The sequence below is a fragment of the Nanorana parkeri genome, unplaced genomic scaffold (assembly GCF_000935625.1).
Source record: "Nanorana parkeri isolate BGI_ZX_2015 unplaced genomic scaffold, ASM93562v1 scaffold254, whole genome shotgun sequence".
In the NCBI taxonomy this organism is placed as follows: Eukaryota; Metazoa; Chordata; class Amphibia; order Anura; family Dicroglossidae; genus Nanorana; species Nanorana parkeri.
Genome location: NW_017306522.1, coordinates 792,918 through 800,727, shown reverse-complemented (window position 1 = coordinate 800,727; position 7,810 = coordinate 792,918).

Genomic DNA, 7,810 nt, shown 5'->3' with positions numbered 1-7,810 from the left:
CCCCCCCCATACCCTTCCTTTCCTCCCCACTTCCCAACCTTAATATTTCTCTGATTATCATATTTGGCAGTATCACCTAGTGTTATTCTAAATGAATCGAATATACAGTATGTGTCTTGTTCAATATATCTGTTGCCTCTTTATTTTGTGGTTATTGTTCTCTTCTAAGCCACACGGTCATAATGTATATTAGGGGTGCACCGATACTAGTACTTGTAGTCGCCTAAATGCTCCGATGCCTATCCCGATACCCGAGCTTCCGGTATCAGGAAGCTGGGCAACGAGTCATTACAAGCTGCCCGGGTTCCTGATTGGCCGGCAAGCTGGCTCCACGCTCCCTCATAACTTGGTGACAAGGGAGCATGGAGTCGGCTTCCCCGGGCCAATCAGGAAGCCGGGCAGCTTGTAATGACTCGTCGCCTAGCTTCCTGGTCGGTCGGGAAGATGGCCAGCGAGTCAATACCCCTCCCCCGGCTTCCTGATTGGCCAGAAAGCTGGGTTCATGCTCCCCTATCACCTGGAGACGAGGGAGCATGGAGCTGGCTTCCTGGCCAATCAGGGAGTCGGGCACCGTGTAATGACTCGCTGCCCGGCTCCTAAAAGAGATCCTGCTGGCTCCTGAATTGGACAGACTGGTTCTGTATCTGTACTCTCCTGTGTTAATGCTATTGAGGGGGGAAACACTTCCAGAGCCAGTTTATCTTTTGCTAACTATAGCGACTGGACAAGATCTACATACCTGTCTACCCTTCCCCAGCGGTCTGTCCAGATATCTGACTCTCATCAGATCTGGCAAAAACCAACTAGACTGATTGACAATCTTGGGTCTATTGCCAGGTATAATCCTGAAGAATATGAAGTAGCCTGAGGCCTCTTTCGTGTTAGTGGCGCTCATTCTGATTACCAGGATATCTGTTCACAGATCCCCTTCTGACATACATGTCCAAACCTTATTTTCTTCTGCTGTATCTTGCGATGGAGAAAAAACTCAGAACTTAACAGACCCATGTTAGGTCTATAGACATCCGTTGACATCCTTTTATCCGATTAATCAAATTTACCCCTTAAAAAACAAAACTCTTTTCCATTTTTATCAGACCTAGATGGACTGGGAGCACCTGCATGTAACCGGATGTAAATCGACCAACATCTGTTTACATGTGCCTGCCCATTGACTAACTCTGAACTTCTTAACAGGTCTGCCTAAAAAAAACCTGACAGGTGGATCTGATCACAACGGCCTAGTGAACATGGCCTAATGTACAGAGAGCGTCTTGGCTGCACACCACAGTCTGTATTTTATGAACAGCTTGTAGAATGCGGACACCATGCGGAGTAGAGGCTGTGGTGGATAATGGTGTCTGCTCTCCGCTATAAACAGGCTCCATAGTGAAATTAAAAGACCAAAGTGAAAAATCAACCAAGTCATTGAAAAGTCAATCAAGTGTGCAAGAAAACTTTATTACGAAAATAATGTATTAAACTTTTAACAGTATCAGACAATGACACCCTCTGTTCTTGTATATATAGCAAGACAGACAGCAAGCCCTAAGACAAATGAAAGAGAGCTAATGGGAAATGATAGAAGAGTATAAAATGACAGGGAAACACAAAGCACCCTCTATTTAGCCCGGAAGGAGACTTTAATGAGTCACGTGTCAGAGATCTCTGCAAATCACAATTACATTGGAAATTTACAAGCTGTGAAAATACACCTCGTGTTCACTTCAATTATTCAACAATTAGGTTTCAGACAAGCTGCATAGTTTGTTTTTTTCCCTTTAGAAAACCATAGTACAACAGGTGAGATGATTTATAGAACAAAAATGGAGTGCCAGAAAGTGGACTTGTCACGTACGCAAAATAAAGGAAAGTAGGGGAAAAAAAAGACGAAAAACAGACCTAAATGGCTCGTGGTTATTATCAACAGAACACTGTGGGGGAGAAAGCTAAAACAGGAGCTATATAACGGTACGGGCTTTATACTCCTACATGACAGCCATGACAATGGTTATTTAGTAATAAGAGCAGTGAAATAGAAGAAATGTTCTGCTGCATCAATGGACAGCCGTACAAAGGCTATGATTGTATTTGAGGCACTGCAGGGCAGTCTATCATGCTTTGCCAACCCTCATTAATGTGGCCATGGGGGGCAATCCCCCTTTGCCAGCCCACCCCTGAGTCTGTGTGATGACATAGCTAACATTTGATGCTATTGACTTTTATTAGGTCATTTTACATTTTGTGATACTGACTCACAAAATATTTAATATTGCTCCGTTATTGGTGAACATCATAGTTAAAACAGCAAGACTGGTTGGCCATGCAGTGCAAGGCTATCAATACATTTTATTGTCTTGTGTTACCCTTCATTATGTGAACATATGTTCAGAGGCCATTATTGAGCTACGCTAACTTCCTGGCTGTGATTAACAATCAATGACAGAAGGGTTGAAACAGTAACATTTCCTGGAGGAGATGCTTCTTTGGGTTCCCTCACGTGAGGCTCACAAACCCCAAAGTCTAGGGGCTATGAGATGCAAAATGAGTTAGAACCATCTAGTCTAAAGCTGGTGGCTTCCCAGAGATAGCGGCAGTTGATGTCACTGATATGGTAATACATGAAGTCTGGTGTGTTTAGGTAGAAGAATAACTTGTAATTCAAACACCTCAATACGGGCCAGCGACTTTCACCGGTGACAATGGAAGCTGAATTTCAGCGATTCTGCAGCTTGCAGAGTCAACGGTGACACCCACGTGATATGGTCCTAACTCGGGGTCAGTAAAAAGGCAAAAGCCACATAGGTGATGCAACTAATAAGTAACAAAAGGGATTTTTTTGAGCCGTCTCTTCTGATAAAATCACAGTGTCCCCCTAACTCCTTATGTGCTGCGCGTCTAGGTTCTACAATCATCTGTTCTTTCCTGACTACAGTCCTAAAGTGCACCTGTGCCCAGTCTATGGACATTAACATATTTACATATTCTTATCAAGCTGTAAAATAAATTCAAATTAAGCCGTCCCTGACCTCTCCAACTGCTTGTACTGTGAAGTAATTGATTCTCAAATATTGTTAAAGATCACAACAAAGTTGGTTTCAGTTGGTTTCTAACGGCTACTGTTTTAGCTGGTAGCTTGCCAAGATTCTGCTACACTATAAAGTAATAGAAGAATAGCAAAGATTGGATTACCTGTGTTGTGAAATCTAAAGATTAATTTCTCCGCAATGCCTAGAGCTACACAAGAGAATGATGCCTTGTTGTAAGGTGTTTTTACTGCTTGTTCAGAGTATGTAGATGCTTTAGTGCGCAGAGTCTGGGTACAGGTTCTGTTAAAGTGACACTAAACTAAAAATGAATGGCAACCTAAAAATGTATTCAAGTACCCTAATTATTAACAAAACTGTATCCTATTTGTGTATCGCTCGGCTGTGGATCCTCAAATCATCTCTGAATTGGTGCTGACACTGTCCTTCCTTCTGGAGGGGGGCTACTTTAGTTCCCCATGGTCCCTGTGTGTGTTGTAAAGTAGTCACCTCTCCAAACTCACTCCTGTGATGGGACTACAATCTCAATACAAATTGGTAAACTAAACATGAGATTGTAGTCCATCACGGGAGCGAGCTTGGAGCGGTGACTACTTTACAACACACACAGGGACTATGGGGAACAAAAGTAGGCCCCCTCCAGAAGGAAGGACAGTGTCAGCACCAATCCAGAGATGATTTGAGGCTCTACAGCCGAGTGATACACAAATAAGAGACATTTGTGTTAATAGTTAAGGTCCTTGAATGTATTTTTAAGATTTAGTGCTACTTTCAATGTTTTATAGTTGTTTGACTTACAATGTCAATGACAACTGATGGGCTGCAGGGCACATGGGAATTAAATCCTTGCGTGAGGAAATTGCACCTATAAATCTGCATTTAAGCATCGCTAACACAGTTTGGCTGCCTTTGGATCTGCAAACAGATCATATTCAGTCCTAGGCCATAATTGGGAAAGGAATGAAGGATCAGCTAGTCTGTTTAGATTCAATCTTATGCTGGCAAATGTAAAGTTGTTAGCCAATGTTTTATTTACTCCTTGCGTGATTTTGTATTACTACACCAGCCAGGAATAAATATGTTATCACTGCAAGTCCCCAGGCTATGCCACAGATGGCAGCACAGAAACCTCAGGGGTGTCTACTCCTCACACTTGTCTCTGTGCCAGGGTAAGTAGAAGGGCCGGGATACATTCTGTGACATAAAAGTAATTATGTTTCTGGTAAACCTTCTCTGTCATCAATGATCACTTTAGGGGAATCAGTGTTTTCAGTACAAAATATTAAAAACAGTGGCTTCCAAACAAGAAATCGCTACTAAAGTAGGCAGCCTAAAAAAAGGGGACATAAACATTTAAAAGATGCCTCTACCCAAAACTGAGAATAAAGTTTTGTGCTGATGCTAGTAAACTGAATCACATGCTTGCTTATATGTCTTGGGAAACACCAGAACTCCTAAATTTGGCCCATTACTGTGACAAGGTCAACTGGTGATGTCACTCTCTCTCCATTACTTTCTAATATTATAAACAGAGAATGCAGCTGCAAAAAAGTTTCGCCATCATAAGGCCTTGTGGGAGAGGTTTGGACACAAACATCTACAGTTATTTGGCACTGGACTGTCCAAGAAAAGGTTAGCAAGTAATCCAATCCACCCAATCAGAATTGTGAGTTTTAGGTGTAACTAGTATGGCAGGAGTGCGAGCATTACGCTGGCCATACACTCATTTTTGCTTTGACAGATCCAACCTTATATCCAATAAGAAAAAAAACGTTATTTTAAACTTAAAAGAACAAAAACATTAACCAGGTAAACGAAATGTATATGTGTTCGTGTTCTTCATGGTGTGGGAGAAACATGTGAGTTTTATTCATTGATGCATCATGCTGACACATGCTGAGCCACAGGAAGAATACATCAATATGGGTCATCACTCCCTCATTATCATGTCTTGTTATAGGCACTTGACCTTCCAGGAGAAGCCCATGCACACATATAGGCCAATAACATTGAACGGGATGACTAAACAGACAGTACTACAGTGGACGGGTGATGAGCTCTATCGACGGTTCCTTCGGGAAGATGCCGTGCTCTTGAAAGGATTACGTTCCTCCTATAGAAAGATAGAAGAATAATGAGTATATAAAATATATATGGTTTAGTCCAGAAACTAGCACAATTGCCGTGATTATTTTATTTTATCAGAAGAGAACTATACTAGTGCACATAGTATACTGTATTTCCAGCAACAATACGTTATTATTACTTTAAAGTTTGCCTGAACAGAATATTTGGCTTCCATAGGTCTACATGCTTGACCTCTCATATTTTAAGAAGAATGTTTCATTTTTAGATTTTAGGTTCTTTACCTTGTGGTTGACATATCAGAATCTGCAATTCTGATGAATATCTACTAGGATTAAAATAATTACCACATACACAAGACATTCCGACTTATGCTAAAGACTAGTCCATGGAAACTTTCCAAGCGTGGATTAGGAGGTGATTGTATAGCAATGGCGTTCACCTAGGGCCATATGAAAGCCTCCACTGCTACTTCGGCCGCTCCCATAATAGTGACAAACGTTTATGTGTTTGCTCTTAAAACATACGTTTGGTGAAGATGGAACTGAAAATGGAATAAAAACCTGCAACAAGGCTGTATTTTACATATTGTTGGGCACTAGAGCTGGCAGAATTGAATGATGTCTGGTAGGGTTCTGTGTTTAATTTTTTCTACTAGAATTAAAAATCATGTTGTCTTAAATCTGAATTCCATCCAAACAGCTAAATATACAGATGAAATACATATATGGGAGCTGGGTTTGTATTTCTCTCCATTCAGCCCTAAAATTTAAAAAGCCCTGCCACACAGCACAGCCTGGTCTTGCAGGGCAGGGAGGGTGTCAAACAAAGTCACCGCGCAGTCCCTGAATTTCTATCCTTGCAAATTGGTGTCCGTTCCCATCAATCTGTGATCATTCTTTATGAAACTCAAATCTCTGTCCCTTAAATATGAGGAAAGAAAAAAAACAAGGGTATGTTATGACACTTTGATTAAACCCAAAAAGAAAGGGGGAACGGGGATCCCAGCTTGGAAATATATCACAGCTTGGAAATATATCACAAAGCTGCTGTTGTTCTTAATGTAGTTGACTGGTTTCAATCTGCCCACTAAAACATCCATGCAACTGGGAAATTATATTTCCCCTCTTGTTCTTCCCTGGATGTCCCCAGGGGATTACCTGTTACACACTGCTCTCCCCTTCCTCACATTTGTCATCCTAAAGTTGGCAAGTAGGTCATATTTATCCTACCTAAGAAATTGTCTACTCAACTGCATCCTCTCTGGATAATCCCACTTATGGTTCTGAGGTTAGAGCAACCCAGGTTGTGGATCTCCAGAGGAATAGGTGGTCCCAACTCTGCCACATTCTTACCCACGATGGTCAAAGACACTACTCATCTCACCTTCCTGACTCCTTTGACCACCTTTAAATCCCCTTTTACATTACATCCTTACAAATCAAACCTTCCAATAGTTCTTGTTTCCTTCCCTCTGGAGAACCTTCTCATTCATCTAAACTGTCCCTCACAATTCAATCTGCTAAGGGAGAGGTCCCCCTCTCCCTTAGTTACATAGTATTTGAGGTTGAATATCAAAGCAATAGGAAGCCCTACTATGCAAATCATTCTCTGAGGAGGAATGGTAGAAGTGCATTGCTCTAACTCTGTCCTCTGACCTACAAGAAAAACACTACAAGATGCTGTATTTGTGGTGTTAAATGGCAGTTGATATTGGACACATATTTACTTCAGCTCCACGGTTTGCTAGTGTTGCCGGTCTGCCCTGGGGCTCCTATCTGTGTGCATGGTGTGAGTGCAGTATTCTGTGCTACAATTTTCTGCAGTGCCATCCTCCCATAGATTGCTCTCGTCAATGCTTCCAGGGCCCATGTAAAAACCAGAAAAGGCACTGAGCTGTGTGATTGGATTTTACACTGACTTGTGAGGGGGTAAAAGCTGCAGCAGGAGGTTGAACTGTGCAAGACAGGCACACATACAGATAAATACAAACAGGTTCTGGGTAATAAATATTTGATTTTTTTTTACTATAAAAAACAAAGAAAATATATACAAAACTACTATACATCTTTCTGTATGTACAATAGAGTATAAGTCTGCTTCAAGTGCACGTCTGCTTTTTTTTTTTTTTTTTAAAGTTATAGGTAGGTTAGAGTTGAAAAGCCCTGCCTGTGTCCCATTCAGGAAATTTCCCTTCACTGCCTATCCTGGAAACATAACAAAGAGGAATCTCACCAAAGTGAGGGAAATTCCCCCTTAGACAGCTGTCACTGAAACAGGTGACTCCATTGAAAGATTTACTCTTACCTCCTGTTTGGATAAGGGTAAAAAAAAAAAAGCTATCACTTTTTGATTTTCCTTCCTTTTCTGTGATTGAGTCAATGATCACCATGACAAACAGATATAGCAATAAAAACCTGACAGGGCCCATATATGTCTGCGATGCATTAACATGTGTTTTTAAAAAATGTAAATGGGCCTCCTAACAAACGCACTATTTTTACCAACACAGAGCAACACAAGGTATGGTAGTGATGGTAGTGGTGCCCGTGTGATGTGGAGCCCCCAGATATGGGTTCATTGGGAAGTGTGTTTTGAGGTATCATTCAGAATGAATAGCAGTGCAGCATACCCACACTTCACTGCAGAGCAATTGGGTGAAGCCTAAAACAAAAATA